The 20,177-nt window shown below is 34.4% G+C and overlaps 1 protein-coding gene and 1 long non-coding RNA gene across 15 annotated transcripts in view; both read right to left on the reverse strand.

The window, feature by feature from the left end:
• Positions 1 to 20,177, reverse strand: part of LOC141447435 (5-hydroxytryptamine receptor-like) — a 427,009-nt gene that overhangs the window by 247,629 nt on the left and 159,203 nt on the right. The window lies entirely within an intron of this gene.
• Positions 61 to 19,928, reverse strand: LOC141447434 (uncharacterized). Its single transcript, XR_012454318.1, has 3 exons — positions 2,628 to 19,928; positions 1,811 to 1,992; positions 61 to 1,703 (listed from the first exon to the last, which is right to left on the reverse strand). It is a non-coding gene; the product is annotated as an uncharacterized lncRNA (long non-coding RNA).

Below are 20,177 nucleotides of genomic sequence, written 5' to 3' on the forward strand. Positions count from 1 at the left end.
GGATTAGAAAAATCCAAATAATTTTTAATAATTTCACAACACTTAATGTATAATTTCATTATTTATTAATAAAGTTACAAAAATAAAACACTTTTACACAAAAATAACTCACTAATTACATAATTTTAACATGGATTACGAACGTAAAAAAGAAGTTATAACGGAGATTACGTCATGTACAGAAAAAAGATGGCCGCACTACCTTAGAATGTTCTAGAACAATTGAAATTATACTTACATTAATAATAATAAAAAATTAAATCAAGACCCCCAAAAAAATATTAAAATAAGTTCTAAAAATTTAATTAATAATACCTAAATTTAATTTTAATTTATATTTTTAACATTTTTTTTAATTCATGACCATTTTTTTGTTCAAAATTGTTTAAAGTAAACGAAATATTTGTTCAAAAATAATAACTGAGCACCAAATAATTATAATTTTATTAATGAATTAATGTCATAATTAATATTTTTAATAAAATATTATAAATTGTAATTAACAAGATACAATGGCTGGTCAGATAAAGTTGGCATCTTCCTGAGATACTGTAGGACCCCCCAACGTACAACTAATTCTATGTAAGTGCCTTTTTTTCTTATTAATATTAATATTAAACTAATAGTTTTACAATAAATTACTGTAAAAATATTTTTGATATATAATTTAGATCATAGTTATAAAATTGTTTAGTGATTTTAATGGATAATTGGTTTGAAAGAAAGGAAATACAAATTTGGGGTCTTAAATTCTTATGGAATGGAATTCAATATGGCCATCTTAAAAAGATAATTTGATTGATTCTTTTTTTATAATTAATCCAACTTATTAGAACTTTTATTTAACTTAATGTTATTTAATATTCAACTAAATGAAGATATTAAATGTTTAAAGTGACTTTAAAAAAAAGATTTATTTCGATAAAAAGAAAAACTAGAAGCTTAATTTTGGATCAGTTTTCTTTTTTTTTTTCTTTCAAAGTTTTACTGTGACAAAAGAAAAGCTTCTTTTTTGGGGGATAAAACTAAGTTTTTCTTCAATTTTTTATTTGTTTTTTGGATTTTCTTCAATAAATAATATAAGATTTATGATACTATTTCAAATTTAGTTCCTATTTTCTAGAAAATTAACTTCCAAGGTCACAGTAAGTCAATTTTATTCTATGTTACAATTTTTATTATTTAGGGTTAACTTATTTACTGTGTTATTTTTCAAAATAATTGCAAATAATTTGAATGGAAAAGTTGGAAAATATATAATTGAAACTGAACTTAATAATTATCAGCTGAAAATTTTCAGTAAATATTAAGTTCAGTTTCAAAATTATTTAATGTGCTTTTCTTGATGTTGTTTTTCTCTTGTAAAATACATCTAATGTATTAGCTCCATGTTTAAAAAAAATTGTAATAATCATACCTTTTGATGCTGCTTAACATTTAAAATAGAAAGAATCCCCTATATCCTTTTGTAACACAATTAATTGTTAATACAAATACTAAATAAATCAATGCACTTTATTTATCCAAAATTCGCACTGAAAACACAAAAACACTTTCCACAATGGCGCTTAGTATTAGAAAATCTCTTCATTTCTTTGGAAAGAAAAGTAGAAATAACAGCCGTCTAAGTTTCCAAGATGTTCAATGTAGAATTCTCATTCAGTGAATTTGCTCCAATAATTTGTTAGAAACACTTTAAATGCCTGGAAAAAAAAAGAAGCATAATGCTTAAATTATTATTTAAAAAAAAGAAGAGAAAAAAAGTTACATTAAGCAGTAAAGGAAGAATAAAATTCGATTTCATGCTTACCTACTTTTCAAAAGATCACATACTCTGGAGTTCATCTTTCTAGTTTGTATTCTTTCTTAAAAACTTCTATTATTCTGTTTTTTTCACTTAAGAAGGCCTAATACCAAAATAATGCAATTTCAGGTAAGCAGTTGATTAAAGTATGGAGACTTGCTACTGGCCACCAAGCTGGAAGCTGTAATCTAGCAGAAATAGGTAAAAGAAAGCATTCTAATTTGATATTAAGCATGATATATGCATTTTTTGTTCTCAGTTGCAATTTATTGTACAGGTATAATAGCCTAAGATACTATATACACAGATTTAGATCTGTTAAATAATCACATTTATATTTTATTATTTCTTTTCATAAGTTCAAAATCTATTTGATTAAATGGAAGAAAAGTTTATTGCCAATTTCAGTTACAAAATAATGATTATTACTGAAAATCGACAATAAATCTGTATAATGTTCAATCAGCCTCCCACAAACAAAGATGAACAATACTCAACAATTAATCATTTTATTGTAATATTTAGATATTTTTAAACATTCAAATAGTTTTGATGGAAAGGCTACAAATTCTTTACTCCATCATCTTCGTGTCCTGTTTAAATTTGTAGCCTTCCCAACATTCTATTTGGCAGATATCTGGAGAAGAAAATAATAAGTAGATTATAAAGAGGCTGATTGTAAAAGCAAATAGATTTGAAAAGTTACAAAAGAAGTAATAACTAATTAGGTTATTATTAAATAATAGTGATATAAATACAATTATCTTAGTCATGTTTTCTACAATTTTATTGCCAAATTTTATGTTTGTGTAACAAAACTTACCCAAATAATGTTTAAAACTGAAGCTTTAGCCTGAACGCACATTGTCACTTTTCTGCTCTATAAAAAATGCATAAATCCATTTAATTTAACATTTTGTTATTATTTTAATAATTTGAATATTTGGGGCACAATAAAAATTATTGGTAGCAAAGTATTTCATCAATTTAGGTGATGTAATGATAATCTAAGTAATGAAACCATGAACAGAACTAATATCTTATTGCGATTGGTTGAAATACAGCCCCACCAAACTATGTTTTTATCACGTATATTTATAATTGAATTACCAATAAGAAACGTTTTTATTTCCAAATAGTGAAGCCATTGGGTGAGAACAGTTTTTGTTATTGTTCTTGAAATATATTCAATAATGTTATTATAGAAAGGAAGTATTATGAGATAGAATTTCCACTAACTGGTACCGAGTTATTCATACTCTACTAGGTCAGCCTACTGCCTAAATAAATTTTCATTTATTTTATTTTGTATCTATTTATTTAATTTTTTGTAAGCATTTATAAACTTATAATTCAGATTGAATTTTTTACAAACCCTGCGATCAGACACATCTTTATCCAGATCTCCATTAACACAATTGCCGTGGTAGAGAATGTGCCAAATGCTTAGGAGATCCTCATCCTCAAGTAGTTCGTTATGAAATGAGCAAATACCTAAGGGAGTCGTGTCGAACACAGAATAAAAGACTAGGATATTCTAGGATAGCGCATGGATTTCTAGAAAATACCGTCTTCAACGCGTGGTAAACTAATCCCCCAGGCTCCTTAGAAGCGATCCAGATCTCCATTAACACAATTACCGTGCTAGAGAATGTGCCAAATGCTTAGGAGATCCTCATCCTCAAGTAGTTCGTTATGAAATGAGCAAATACCTAAGGGAGTCGTGTCGAACACAGAATAAAAGACTAGGATATTCTAGGATAGCGCATGGATTTCTAGAAAATACCGTCTTCAACGCCTGGTAAACTAATCCCCCCAGGCTTCTTAGGAGTTTCGTAAGAAGGGTGAGGAAATTGCCAACCACTCTTTGATGCCAAAATATCTCGCTCTCTTATATTATTTACTAAGGCTGGAAACTTAGTGGAGTGGCGAGCAAAGCGGCGAAAACAAACACAAGTTAACATGTGGGACCGCGCCTAGTGGGGAAAGATACGAGTAGAGCAACGTGTTGTGACATGTTTAAATTTCTTCGCTCTCATCGCGCTCAATTTTCAAAGGTTCAAATGGGATATTGCTGCATTTATTGGTGCAATTTTTTTAAAGAAACCTCTGTGGGACCAATAGGATCTTCTACATCACAACCGATTTGTGTTGGATAAGAAATGGAACAAGATTAATGGGGTTAACATTGAAATTCGTCCTTTTCTTAATTAACATGCCTTCCAACACTGGTTAGTATGTAATCAAATGTTTGAAATAGACATTGAATGAATCTAGCCAGGATGCTCCCGAAGTTGTTGGTACTGGTGATGGAGGAATTCACCAAGTTCATGTCTAGTCATGTTTATATCTTGTACACTGCAGCTCCTGCTTCTAAGCTGCTGCTAATACCATACTTTTCAAGGAAGAATTTTCATATAGAAATAATTCCTCCATCTTGTCTCGTCGAAAGGAGAAACGCGACTAAAAACTCGGTCACTATGTGCATGCGACTCTTTGCTCGCTGTTTGTCGGCCTCTTTGAGTTGAAGCAACTATTATCGCGCCGCTCCACTATGTTTCCAGCCTAAGGGCGCCAAACAAGAGGGGACCTGAGCTCTATTCCAACCCTGAAAAAAAAGATTTACCTACCTTCTAAGCTCCAAGAAATCAGTCTTAACGCAATATTTAAGATTATCATCACATAACCGTGGCAGATACTCCCCTAATATCTGGCCAATGCCCAATTTCCTTGCCTGCAATTGAAGGCAGTTTCTCCGCATTCCATTCTCAAAAGTCATGAACAGATAACATTCGTCTCTCTTCCGTTTGTTATGAAGCGACTCGCTTCATTGGCCATTCCCATTCCAAAACCCGGCTCCAAAACTCTTTTAGCTGCTTCTTCTCCAGCTCCAACAAGTACCTTCTATTGATCTCATTAATACTTCCGCTTACCCTAAGTAAGGAAGTCTAGTAAATCAGACAAAAAATATTTAGGCCTACCACTATATGTACCATCGACCATTAATTATTCTAGAATAAAAAAAATTATTAAATTATTTTAAAAAGATAAATTATAAAGACTATTGATTTATTTTTTAATAAATCTTCCCCCCTCCCCAAAAAATATATTTAAAAAAGTCAATAATTATTTGCGATTTTCTTATTGTATTTCTTCGAGTTCTATTTCTTTGTGGAATAAATAATCTTTTACGTTGCACAGAGCAATTCTCAATTTCCTTTCATTTCCCATCCTCCAAGTGTTTTCAACTTCCTGTTACCGCTGTTCCTCCTCCTTCCCAAGCGCTTTCCATCACAGGAAATTAGGTTCCATCTTGAATTTTGGTTTGGGCAACAATTTGAAGATTTAAGGACCAAAAAAAAGAAAGAAGAAGAGTATGGACAAGAAGTAGATATTGTTCTGTATCGCACTAAAAACAGGAAAACAGTAAGAAGAGTAAAAGAAAATGGAAAATTCAGTATTAAAGAAAATTGTTTTTCAGTATACTACATAACAGTAAAAGGTCAACACTAATATTGGTTAAGGACAGTTTTGCTGTTTGTACGAAGGGCGGGGGAAAATCGACTTCCAGAGTTCTGGAAATGAGAATTCGCTGGAGGAACGGTGAAACTGGCCGTTAGAATGGCCATTTTTATCTGAATGGCCAGTTTGATGATCGTAAAAAAAAGGGCAATTTTCGGAACTTCCTTTTTTTAAAAAAAATAAGTATTTCCTGTTCTAGATTGAATGGTGGGTCTAAAGCTTAGTTTTGTTTAATAATTCTAGCTACAATTAGGTTTTCTTATAGTTTAGGTGGCACTTCCGTTTCATATTTTCTTCATATTTTGGTATTCAGCTTAAATATTTAATCCCTGTTATTATTTTTAAAGGAAAAAGCAGAAATAATGTTAGGTTTGTCCTGTACTTTTTTTCTCCTGGATTCGACATAGCTTTACCGAACATTGCTCGAATTGAGGTCGAAAATTCTCTCAAGCGGAAGCACACCAATTGTTTGAGATTTTACTCAATTTCGACTCTCACGATTTTCTGTAAACTTCCGTCTATTTACTTGTAAATTAATTTTTATTTTTCCAAAATCTTTTTCGTAGAAAAAAAAGTTTTTGAGGATTCTGGTTGGAGGCGGCAATTAGGCTCACTTCTTAAAGAAGCCATTTCATTGTAAAGTATGGATTTGTCACTATTAATGTATTAATAAAGCTGTATTTAAACTTCAAGAAGACCTCAATAATATCTCAGCATCGACCACGAACAATAAGCTTACCCTGAATGTAGAAAAGACCAAAGCTATAGTTATTGGCTCCAACCCACTCCTTAAATCATTGGCTCCTCTTCCTAATCTTTTCCTTTACAATACCCCAATAAAATATTGTCCCTCTGTGAAAAACCTTGGTATCACTTTCGATCTAAACCTATCCTGGAAAAACCATGTTTCCCAAATCTCTCGCCGTTCCATCCATATCCTTAAGCAGTTTAATAGTTCCCGTCACCTTTTTCCAATTAAGACCCGGCAACTCCTAGTTTCCTCTCTTATATTCCCCCATTTCGACTATGGTTGTTTAGTGTATGGCGGTCTTTCTGGTGATATTGAAGCTAAGCTTAAGCGCCTCATGAACTGCTTCATAAGATTTATTTTCAGCATTTCCAGAGACTCTCGCATTTCGCACTGCTACGATGAGTTGAAGTGGCTTTTTCCTGTCTATCGCCGCCAATATTTTTTGGCTTCTTTCCTTTTTCAAGTCATCCAGTCTCAAAGGCCTTCCTATATTTTTCAACTCCTTAAGTTTAAATCCTCCATCCATTCCCGTAACACTAGATCTCGCTCATCTGATCTCTATATTCCCTCTCACCGTACCTCATCCTTTGACAAGTCCTTCCTAATACGTGCTACCTCTCTCTGGAACTCCTTGCCTTCATCTGTCCACCATGCTCCTACCCTATCCATCTTTAAATCCCGTCTATTCAGTTATCTCCTTTCTATCCAGCTTCCTCCGAAATTCTAATTGTTTTAATTTATTTCCTTAATTTCTGCTGTTATTTTTATTTTCACTTTTTGTAAATACTTATTTATTTATTTAATTTCTGTATAATCACAGGCCAAACTGTTAAGGCCTCTATTTGTTCCTGTGTTTATTCTTAGGGGACAATTGTCCCAGAATAATAAATTTCTTTTCTATTTCTATTTCTATTTCTATTATAATGGTTTTTTTTATCCTTTTATTGAGATTTACACCTGCACCTACAGGGTACAATAATTAAATGAGATAAATGTATGTATGTAGTAACGTGGCAGACGTGAATGACGGTCATCCAGTGATGGCCGCCATTAGTCACCCAGTTGGTCACGGGGCCAACGGCGCCTCAGCCGTCTTCGAGGATTAGAAGGTAGTGTAGATGAAGACAAGTTTGCAGCTAAAAGGTTGGGACGAAATGGAGAGTTTTTGATGAAAATTTTTATATCGGATTTTGGCAATTTCGGAGATCGAGTGGAATTTGGAGATCTGTATGGATTGTGTGGTTGCTAACATAGAATGGAGCGTATACTATTTTGGATTGGAGTGTTTTTCAGTCTATTGATGTTGGATTTTTTTAGCTGTTCCGTAAAGTTCGAGTCCGTAAGTCCATATTGGTGTGAGAAGAGCTGTATAGAGTCGTCGTTTGTTCTGTAGTGAGAGTTTTGAGCGTTTGTCAAGTAGTCTGGCTAGAAAAAAAATAATTAATACAAATTATTTAATTTTTTGAAGTTCAAGCAAATTTCTGGAAGGATTGCTTTTTTTTATTAGGACATTCTTAATCCATTTTTAGGGCAGTTCTGGAGGGGTAATCTTTACCCCTAAAGTACCATTTCATAGAGGGGTTGGGGGTTAAATGGGATGAAAAACCACCTTTGTAATGTTAATTAGGATTGAATATGTTTTAAAGTTCAGTGTTTTCAAAGAAAATCGATTGAACAGAGTTTAAAATCTTTTAAAAGGTTTTCTTTTTAACATTCTTTTGAACTGTTCAATCCTTCCCCATTCATGAAAATCGATTTTAAAGGAGAGTTTCTTAATGTTTCTTAAAAAGTATTATCATTGAAAATTTTTGCATTACCCAGTTTCTCATTATAAAAATTTGATTTTTTTTTTTTACAGGAAGTGCGGGAGTGTTAAAATACCGGAAGTGTTGATTACTTGACTGGACTATTAGTTAGTGCTTATCTAAAAGAAATACGTGTATTTAAAAACATCATTTTTTGGAACCAATAAAGTTTCGTTACAGTTTCTTTTTTAGCGTTAAATATTTTTTAAACTGTGTCATGTGTCACGTGAGGAGTAACAGCAGCCATCTTCAGAATACTTTTAAGTCGAATGTTGCAGTAGTCGGTAAGTTTTTGATTAGCTGGTTTATTGTTTGCATGTTATTCAATTTTTTTATTGTGTTCATTCGATTTTTACCTTGTCAACATGTTTAACCAATACACAATGCAATTAAAGGTTTTTTTATGAGAATAATTGTTAACAAATTGGGCTTGCAAAATGCGTGGAGCCTAATTGGTTCTCATCGCCGCTCCAGAAGTGAAATGAATCAGCTCCAAAGTTCCTTTATCAGATCAGCCGGTCTTATAACAATATTTATGGATATCGCAGATCTTTAACTAAACGAGATCCTCCCTTAATAACCAGAAATGGAAGTCACTGCCTCCCAAAATTGTGGGTACGCCGTCCAAAAGGTAGCCCACAATTCTCAACGTGCACTACGGATGGTATTCCTAAGGCTGGAAACATAGTGGAGCGGCGAGCAAAGCGGCGATGATAGCGAAGAGCAAAGCGGCGAAATCAAACACAAGTAAACATATGGGACCGCGCATAATGGAGAGCAAAGCGAAGATAGAGCAACGCTATCTATAGAGAGTAGAGCAAAGCGTTATGACATGTTTGATTTCTTCGCTCTCATCGCGTTCAATTTGTAAAGGTTATTTTTCAAAGGTTATGGATATTGTTACATTTATTGGTTTAGTTTGTTTAAAGAAACCTCTGTGGGACCGTAATATTTGCGAAGCTACAATAGTTTTTAACAATTAATAATTAATAGTTAAAATTAATTAACCATTAGTAGTTAATGGAGAATTCAGGTAATTTTTGCTACATTTAATTTGGTTCTCAATCCCTTAATGCTAACTTTCATCTAAATACTAGGCAAAATTAAATTACATTTTCACCAAGTTCATGTCTAAATATGTTTATACACTGCAGCTCCTGCTTCTAAGCTGCTGTAAATACCAAATTTTCAAGGAAGAATTTTCGTATATACAAAATTCCTCCATCTTGTCTCGTCGAATGGAGAAACGCGACTAAACTCGTCACTATGTGCATGCGACTCTTTTCTCGCTGCTCGTCGCTCTCTTTGATCTGAAGCAGCTATCATCGCGCCGCTTTGCTCGCCGCTCCACTATGTTTCCAGCCTCAATCTTTCGTATAAAACTCCACCTATCGACCACTTCTCACTTCCGTCCAGAGCATATCCAACTGTTCTTGATAGTTACTTTAAAAATTTCCAAATCAGGTACACCAGTTCACAGAAAGATGTGGCTGCTCAGACTCTTTCCTTGCCAATTCATCAGCTTTTTTTTTTTCACTTCGCTGATTCCCTGGAATTCCTGCGTCTCCTGCTGTTTCCTATAAGCTGGTTTTGAACGTTTAGTGCAGTTTGATTATTAGAGAAGATACTCACCTTCATTGATTGTTTTTTTTTTCTGGAATCCCTCCAGTGCCTCGCTGCTATTTCCATGTAGCTCCGCTTGGATCACGATATCTCCCCAATTGCACAGTTCTTTTCGTACCTCCAGACATCTATACCGGATAACCTCTTATAAGCTCTTATCTAGAAACCTTCTGTGAAGCCATTAATCACTTACTCCATTTCTGTTGTACAAAAATTATATCTATATATATATTAATTTATCTTCTTCCAGTTTGAATATTGTTGGTGAACTCTCTCCCAATTTTGAAAGCACAGAATTTGGTCTCCAAACGCCTGAATAGCTTTCTCAAAATCTTCTGACCCTATTGACACAAATACTCGTAAGTTCAATAACGTTTATCTGAACAACTTTTCCTTTTTTTAGACCAAGGACGAAGATGATGGGTATGTCTTCCGGTATATGCCATTTTCGATAAAACTTTTTTTTTTTTTTTTACGGAAATGGGCGCTCACTGAAAATGTACCCTTAACGTGTTGCTCGAAAATATTTTCACCTTTTTCTAGCCGTTAAAAATATAAATGGAAAAATTAATAGCATGTCTAGAATTCCGCGAGACTAATATTCTCACCATTAGGAAAATTACTTTGGTCACGTTGGGCCAAAAAAAAAAAGAAAAAAAAAAGAAAATGAAATGAGATTGCTGACGACATTGCCAGGCGACAGCTGTACCAGTTTATCCTCGTTTGTAAACTTTTCCGTTGGGAAACTCCGCTATTTTATTAATTCAGATTTTTTTTTTCCCTTTTTCATTTTGGGATTTCAAACATTTTTAATTAAAAGCTCTGCTTTAAGTTATTATTTGATTTTTCCAAATTATTTTTTGGCCAATTATTTTAGTTAAGTCTATTCCTTACGATCCAAAAAATATTTTTTCATGATGTACAAATTTGTTTTTTGCATTTTCTATTTCACTCTTAAAGATTTTGTCATAATTTTATTGTTAAGCAATAAAAATCGAACATTTTTTTCCAAAATTATTGCTATATTTTCCATTTAAAAGTGATTATTTGGTTTATATTTATTCTCTATTTAATAAATAAGTGGTTTTGATTATTCCTAAGTTGCCATCGATTTAATAAAATAATTTTCCAATATCTAGTCTAAATATCAAGTCAATATCTAGTTTTTCTTAAAACCAAACATTGTAATTGTCTCATCACTTTATAGCCATTACCAAAATTCCCCATGTATTCCTTTATAATTGTACAGGGTGCGACAGCGTAGCTTCCTTTTTTCAAAACTAGATAAAACCCATTGTATGGATCAGAACATTTTTATTTGTTTTTTTATAGTGCAGGTGCATGCCTAAAGTTTTGTTTTACATAGTTTTGAAGATAAAATCAGATAGGGGACGTCCCCCCATTCTCCATACTCTGAGTAAACCGTTTCTTGGCGTTTGTCATGACTAAGGAACGGATTTTTATGTATTTAAAAATGCCAAATATTTAATTAAAATATGCATTTATTTTCGTCAATTATGTGGAAAATATGTGATTTTCTTAAAATATTTTCTGGAATATTTAAGTAAAATGGACATTTTTTTTATGAAAATGGATTTTTTTTTGGGGGGGGGCAAATTATAATTATTTATACAAGAAAAGAACATTTTTACCATTATAAATAAGTTTGTGGAAAGGGATATCTGCTCTAACCAAAGCCCGACACAGATCTGTACTCAGAGTAGACTTACTTGATGATGGAGATGTAAGGAAGGCTTGATAGGACGTCCTCTCTTTCTTTCTGTTTTTATTCTCTATGTGCGCTCCGGTGGCAATATGTTGGGCGACTTGGGAACGTTGAGAGCAAGAAACGCGCTTGTCACAAACTGTGCAGTAAAAAAAATGTCTCCATCACTTCGAAAAAAGTTCTGCTGGAAACTCGCGAAGATATTTAGCAACCAGTTGTTTGTTTGAGGCCGATGTTCGTGGCATTTCACCCAAAAAAGAATACACTAAGTGACCGAACGAAATGAATTGGACACTTCAACGAACGAGCTGAAAGAACAGACAACGTCAGACAACTTCAAAGAACTAACAAGTGCCCGTCACTGTTTAGCAGCATTCTGTGTAAATTACAATAACCATTGTACCCACTGTGATTCACAGCCTTACAGTCTGTGGTTCACAGTTCCTGTCAACCATCTCCAAATTATGAAAATATGCCCAAAATGAAAAATATGAAAAAATATGTACATATTTTGATTAAATATGTAGAAATATTTATTTATTTTAATCAAATATGTATAAATATGCGATAACATCCAAATATGTGGAAATATGTGAAATAAAAGTAGACTCAAACGGCTTAAAAAGTGTCAGTATGAATACTTATAGTTGAAAAACGTCTGTAAATTGCCTAGAAAAAAATATGTAAATACATACGAATCCGTTCCCTAGTCATGACTCTTGCCAGCGTAGCAGCATAGGATGTTGAGAATTGCATCAAAGGCCTTTTACATTCACCTAAAGTGACAGTGTGGTGTTGCAATTTCCTCAGTTGGAATTACTATTAGTCCCTGGTTCTTTGAGGAAAATGAAGTCGCAGTGACAGTGAATTCGGGTCGGTATGTAAACATGTTACAGGGATATTTTTTTCCCCACGGCTAGACGAGTTGGACTTAGGGGACATTTGGTTCCAACAAGACGGTGCAACGGCGGCACACACTTCAAGAGCATCGATTTTGCTGTTTTGAGGGAACACTTCCCAGAACGCCCCTTCTCAATTAGGGGCGATTTGGTGTGGCCGCGGCCCGCTCTCCCGATTTGGCCCCTTGAATTGATGGAGAATGGGGGGACGTCCCCTATCTGATTTTATCTTCAAAACTACGTAAAACAAAACTTTAGGCATGCACCTAGATTATAAAAAAAACAAAAAAGTATGTTCTGATTCATACAATGGGTTTTATCTAGTTTTGAAAAAAGGAAATTTTGCTGCCGCACCCTGCATTTTACAATAATGTAAAACTCAACTCAACCAACCTGCTAAGTTCTTATAATTATACATATAATTTAATTTCGTTTCTTATAGTTTTAATACGATTTATAAATATGTTGTATTTGTAGTCCTGCAGTTCAATATTCTGAAATTGTTTACATTATCTTATTTGTAATATCCAGGCCCTGAAGAAGGCTATAAATTTGCCAGAAACGTTGGCAAAAAAAAGAGACGGAGTTTGTTCTGAATCGATTTCAAGCTAATTGAATCCTTAATATAGGATATATTTTCTGAGTTAATCTTCTTCTTCTTAAATGGCGCTACAACTCATGAAGAGTCTTGGCCTCCTCAAGACGTGCCCGCCAGGCGTCTCTGTTCTGCGCAGCCACCCTCCAGTTACGGAATCCCAAGCATTGCCAAAGCATCTCTTGCCACACAGTCCTGCCATCGGGTTCTTGGTCTGCCTAGACCCTCCTGGGACCTTGTACGCTAACATCCATAATTTTTTTGGGGTATTTCTTCATCCCCCCCATCCTTGCCATGTGCCCTGCCCATCGCACAGTCTTCCGAGTTTAACAATTTTGACGATATCCGGTTTATTGAACAAAGCATATACCTCCCGGTTTTTCGTGATCCTCCAGTTCTGTCCATCACGTGTACAGGGCCATAAACTCTACGGAGAACCTTCCGCTCGAATACCGCCAAGGACTTCTCATCTACTTTTGACATGGTCCATGCTTCGGAGCCGTACATAAGCACTGGCCGCATCAACGTCTTATACATTTGAATTTTCGTGCTGCGGGAGATAAGCTTGCTTTTTTTTTTTTTTTTTTTATGCGCATCGACGACTATGGTCATTAGCGCCCCTAGAGCTAAGTTCTTTTCTCGTACTAGGATGGCACATGTCTCTCCACCCGGTTAGCGTCCAACCAGTATCTCAGCCAGTGAGGCATGGCGGAGCCCCGGGTGATCCGACCTGGGTCCACACTTTCCTTCATAGGTTATCGGTCCAGCCGACAAGAGGGAGTGCGGGTACCCAGTGGTGCCATCCTCTTCTTACCCAACTCGTTCGTCTCATCTCAGTTTTATTTACCACCTAAAGGCTATTTGCATCTATTATCCTTTACCAAACTATCCTAGTTATCAGTTTTGAACTTTGGGGTGTAGTACTCTTATAAATATTCCTACACCCCTTAAAATATACTAAGCCTAGCTATATGTACAATATATACACTCACTTAAACCTACATTCTTCTTAATTAAAACATTTACGCTTATAAATACACTCTCGCTGATAGATACACTCACGCTGATAAATACACTCACGCTGATAAATACATTCATGCCTACTGATACATTCATACATCGTCCATACAGAGGGGAGAGTACTCGATATTCCTCTCCCCTTTTGTTAAACTAACCTAACTATTACATAACCTAATCCTAAATTTTATGATAAAATTCAATTTTCTTCAAAAATGCAAATAGCCTTTTTTTGTGAGAAGACCCTATTTCTAACACTGCACGCAAATCATCTGGCAGACCTGCTTGAGCTCTATGTTGACGCAGGGTCCTGGCACTCTTCCAACACATGTGCCACAGTCAGCCTTTCGTTGCACCATGAGCACCTAGGTCTTCTAGCCCCAATGAGAAGATGCCCATGGGTCACTCGAGTGTGTCCAATCCTCAGCCTCGTAATTATTACCGATTCTCGCCGCGAGAGATTCTCAGCTGCTGAACGTTACACCCGTGGTTCAATATCTTTCAATTTTTCATTTACGCAGTCCCACTGATGCTGCCATTTTCTAATTATGTTTTCTTTAATGTGAGCTTTTAGATCAGTGGGTCGAACAGGGATGACACTTTGTATTTGATTAGAGGCGGCACTTTTTGCCGCCTGATCCGCCTTTTCATTCCCAGATATGCCAATGTGGCCTGGTACCCATGCGAATGTCACACTCTGTCCATATGTGCGTAGTTGGTGCAACATATCATTGATATTAATAATCATTGGATCAGCTGAGAATATATCCCGGAGAGCCATCAAAGTATTTAAGGAATCTGACAATATTAATACTTTATTATACTTCTTTTCAATAGTTAATTTCAGGGCCTGGCAAATCGCGTGCACTTCTGCCGTGAATACTGTGGCGTATGGAGGGAGTGTCCACTTAAGGGTAACGCCCTCCGTGTACACGGCACGCTTGCTTTTAATGTACTTTTTCTGAGTTAATACTACTGAAAATAGAAGGATCGAACTGTACTGCCTTTCGAGATTGTCAAATTCAATTATTATTTCGATTGATTTTTGTTTTTATTTATTTATTTATATTATTATTAAAATTGAATAAAGTAATAACTAATATTTTAAACGCTGGAACGTTATTATTAAAATGAAATAGGTTTTTTTTAGTGATATTATATTAGCCTCAGTTTCCTGGGAGGGGGGAGGGAATTTATTATTTTGAAATGAGAGAGATTATGTTAAAGTAATTTCCTGTTTGAATATAATTTGTTCCTCTTTGTTTTGTTCCGCTCGTATTATTTCTCTTTGTTTTGTAACTGTCAATAAAGAAAAAAGTAATATAAATATTACATATTTTTCTCTTCTAATGTTTATCAAGAGAAAACTCTTTGTGCTCTTCTTTCTCATGGCGATTTTTTTTTCTCTCTCCTTTACAGTTTCACATTATCTAAAAATATTTATTTATCAAAAAAGAAAATGAGATACACGATTTTTATATTATTATTTCTTACTACAATATCTCTTTGCTGTTCACTTAAGAGGAAACGTTTCTTTCTGTTTCAAAAACACAACTTCCTTCCTTTCTGCCTGGCCACAGATATAGGCTTTTTTTTTTTTTTTTTTTTTTAAAGAAAGCAGGTTCTTCTACAGCTTCATTTCGTAGTATTCGTTACTCTTTAGTAAAAATTGTATTTTTTTTTCCCTATTGTTTTGTAATTTTTCTTTTTAATGAGAACTTCCTGCGCTCTGTCCATGGGTAAGAATGGTTTGTTTCCTGTGGTGGGGATATTTTCTGTGACTTCCTTTACACAACGGAAAGTATTTCTTTTGATCTAATTCTCTCCATAAACAATGACAAAAATCTACACCAGTTAAGCGGTAGAATTTAGTTAAAAAAAAAAATTAACGTGTGGCACGTTAATTAACATGGACACGGCCATGTGTTGTACGTGAATACGTTTACGTAACGGGTTATATTTTATATATAAAATATTTTTATTTATGTATTTAGGATGAAATCAAGGAAACAAATCGACGATCGAACACAATCTATGGCTATACAGTCCGTTGTCGATGTAGAAGCGATTTCATCATCCACTTCCAAAATTTCAACCGCCACAGCTGCAGATGTACTGATACCGTTGTTGATCCGCTCGGCCGCATTCATTCTTTTACGTTCCCGGCGCAGCTTGACTCGGTCATATGATGTTTTATTATTACCATTCGATTGTTCTTGAGAAGCCCTTTCCAACCGTATACGATCTCTGTATTTGGTTTTGGATTTTCGACGCGTATAGGCCGACATTGTATATTTTTGATGATATTTTTTCATTCTAACACCTTTATTTTATTCACTGTCACTATTTTATACTAATGTTTTATATAAAATCGATAGACTGTGACGACAGTTGACGATTAAAACTTAAACGAACATCGTAACTTCTCCGAGTCAAAAGTTATACTCATTACAAATCTCGAATAGCAGCAAAATGATCTCAAAATGGCGGCGCTTCCCCCTCCACCGCGCGCGATGTGTCACAGTCCTCGCTTATCGTAATGAATTCTTTGATCCTTTAGCTATCCAGTGGTCTAATTTAATTTTGGATGTAGACAATAGATTCGAAACTATAATGCCAAACTGTATCCCCCGATTTTGTTATCATTAGATTTTTTGGATTGCCACCATATGATTCAAATTTAAAGACGTATTCACGTCAAAAAAAAAAAAAACCCTCAGTGTGCGAAATTAAAATCAGACAATGACTGTATACACGTCTTGAACGCAGGGCAAAACAACTAAAAAGTTTACAAACGTCGTAATAGTCACTGCAAGCGACTTTTTCTGTAATCTCTCTAGGGGGCTTGAGATTACCAGAGCATTCTGTAATCCGCTTCACGTATGCATTGCCTCTAGTTAACTAGGAACGTAAGAGCTTTGAATTCTTGAGCAAAATGAAATCATGCTCGTACTGAGGTCCTGAATCTCTATCTAAGAGGTAAAAAACGGGCATTGCACAAGGGTTGAGAGCTTCTATTTATGTGCGTAATTCCCCAATCTCTAATGTGGAGACCAAACATGTACCAACCACTTATCATTTGGCTGGCTCCCTCCACTCTCCTCTGTATCAAAATACTTGGCAGTTCTATTGGTAAGATAAAGGAAACATCCCACCCAATAATATTCTTATTGTATTTTACTAAAATTTCGAGTTTTTATCGTTAATGGCAATTTTATATTTTTTCACAACGAGTATACACGTCGAACGAGCTTAACTGGTTAAAAAAGAAATTGCATTTTTATTATGTACATCCAATGAATTCACTAATGGGTCTTCTAAACTCTTTTATTTACACCTCAATGAGATTTATTTGAACGTACGACAAAACGTGTGTGTATGTGGTATCTGTAAGTTTGATTTGAAAGCATTGTCTCAGCATAATGGAGTGTCTTTCTGCGGCTAGGGAGCTGAGATGACATCATCATCTTTCCCAAAACTGTATCACAATGAACATCATCAACACAATGTACCAATACCAATTCCTTCATCCACTTCCTTTAAATTCCTTAATATTGTTACGAGAAAAATCTTCCGCGAGTTCCTGTTAATTCAGTTAATTTAATTCGCAGAAATACGGTACAGAATAATTAAGTTCCCAACGGAAGTAATTAGGCCTTGGGAATATGTCCACTTTTAACGTAATATTATTCCTGGAGACTTAGTACTTAATTTAGAATGCTGCTGTGTGACTTAAGTAATCTAGTAGAGCCTATTTTGTTTACTCTAGTTGTGTGTACGACTCTAGTAAATGATAGTGTATACGAGTAAGCATGCAGTGTAATAACATCTGGCATGGGCTACTGAACGGAATACAGACAGAGAGGAATTGTTTGATGTCGGAAGGACATAAAGGAGTTTCACAATTGCAACATGTTGGTAGGCTTGTATAATTAGCCGCGATTCTATCTAGTTTCCAACTATGTACACATATAGTCAGTCCCTCGTGTATAGTAATTGTAAGGCTGGCATTACTTACTATTGCAGTTCTCCTAGTGTGCAAGAATTTACTTCATTAATATTGCAAGTCTACTGTATGCAAATATACACACAAACCAACTGTGGCGGAAGACTGGTGTATATAACCATACATTTTGTAATATTTTGCACTGGGAAGAACCAGGTTATTGATTGTGAAACCTTAAAACTGTCCTGTGGTAGTTCTCTTTTAACACTACCATACCAATGTTTAGTTCCGGCGGACAGCTGGTGAGGGGGAGTCTGTTCGCTATTTCCTGCATTTTGATTTGAGCCATACATATATATTTTACTAATTTTTCATTTACAAAACATACAGTTTGTTGACGCCCCATCAACTGAAATGTATCACACAATGGCAGCGATAAAACTTCTTTCTGTGGAAAAGTAGGAAAATTCGTTTTAGGACAATTCTAAAGAGGAATAGGGTAGTTTGAGAGGATCATTCTAAAAGGATCCTTAATATACAGGATGTACACTGAGCAGAGGTCGAAACTTCGGGAGGTGATTCAGTAGCTCAAATGCAACAAAAAATATTTTATTCACTTTGGCCCGATTCTCAATAGTGTCCATGATATTTGCATTTTTTGAACTTTTCCGTCGATATTCGCGTTTTTCACCATAAAACCTGTCGTAACTTTTCTATCCTTTATCCTACAACAAATCTGCTTATTCCAAACGAAAGAGCATTAAATTTCCTATAAATCTGTTTAACGCTGAGCCTCAAAACGTTTCTTATAACAATAACATTTTCACTTTAATGTCTAAAAAAATTCGTTCTCGATGATTTTTGTTAAAATTTACAACTGCATTTTTTCAATGATTAATGATTCAAGGAGTCACATAATTTCTGAAAAAGTTGCGCATTTATTGAGCTTCAAGACCATATGGATTTTTTTGGTTTTTAATAAAGTGAAGAGAATATTTTTTGTTGCATTTGAGCTGCTGAATCACCTTCTGGAAGTTTCGACCACTCCTCCGTATACACCCTGTATACAGTTTTTGTCTGTTAGTCTGCTATTTGGTTAAAATCGGCCAATCAGAAGTACCACTTTATAAAAATAATTTTTTAGTTGTAGTTTCTTGTCACCTAACTTAATCTTCGGCACTGAAAAAAAGAAGAAGCTCATTAAACGCTACCAAAGAAAACCTATTACGCTTACAAGTACCAAATTTTCCTAAATTAGGCGCCACAAAAGTCGAATTTCCAACTTACATTTTAGGTTGCCATATAAAAAATTAAACTTTTACTATTGTGAAATTATCTGATCTATCTTTTACTTTTCTTCCCCATCTTATTTCTTGAGTAGTTTAAAGTAGTCATTATAGGAACAGTAAGACTCATCCCAAGGGAACAATTTAGGAGAAAAGTACTTTTTGTGGGAACAAAAGTCAAAAGATTACACCCCCCACTTCAACTCCAAAAAGTATATTATAATAATAATAAAAAATTATGTTGTAATATCTGCTTCTTTTATTTTTCCTTTAAATTTCTTTTTTCTTTGAAAATTAATACCATTTAACTTTTGCCTTAAAAACTAATTTGTCTTCAAACCCACCAACTTTGTACATTAAGTAGATGAATAGTTTTTCTTTTTTTGGAAAATTCTAGTTTAATTTGCTCACATTAATTTCCATCCCTCACTTGATTATACTTTCCATTGGAATTTACGCGAATAATTTCCCCCCACCCCAAAAGAAAAATTGCAACTAATTAATTTTGGGGAAAGAAAAACTTTATCATTGATGAAAAATTAAGGGAAAACACCAAAAAAGTAAAAAAAAGTAGTATTTTAACCCATTACTTAATATTTTTCCTGTCAATTTTACGCATTTTTTTTCCACAATGTTGCTGTATACTGGGTGTATGCGGAGGAGTGGTCCGAAACTTCGGTAGGTGATTCAGCAGCTCGAATGCAACAAAAAATATTCTCTTCACTTTGGCCCGATTCTCAATAGTGTCCAAGATATTTGCACTTTTATCTTTTCCGTCGAAATTCGCGTTTTTCACCATAAAAACGGCCGTAACTTTTCTATCCTAAATCCTACAACAAATCTTCTTATTCCAAACGAAAGAGCATTAAATTTCCTATAAACCTAATTATTACAGAGCCTCAAAACGTTTCTTATAACAATGAAATTTTTACTTTAATGTCTAAAAAAATTCGTTCTCGATGATTTTTGTTCAAAATTTTCAACTGTATTTATTCAATGATTAATGAATCAAGGAGCCACATAATTTATTGAGCTTCAAGACCATATGGGATTTGAGTTGTTGAATCACCTCCCGAAGTTTCGACCACTCCTCCCGCATATAAAAAAAAAAAAGGATTGTTATTTTTTGTAGTCCTATAGAAGGAAATATGGACGTTGTTACAGCTCCACCTGAAACGGAAGCGGGGAATTTTTTGAAATCCC

This window comes from Rhodnius prolixus, unplaced genomic scaffold (assembly GCF_049639745.1).
Source record: "Rhodnius prolixus isolate KJV_2025 unplaced genomic scaffold, Rpr scaffold_7, whole genome shotgun sequence".
Classification (NCBI taxonomy): domain Eukaryota; kingdom Metazoa; phylum Arthropoda; class Insecta; order Hemiptera; family Reduviidae; genus Rhodnius; species Rhodnius prolixus.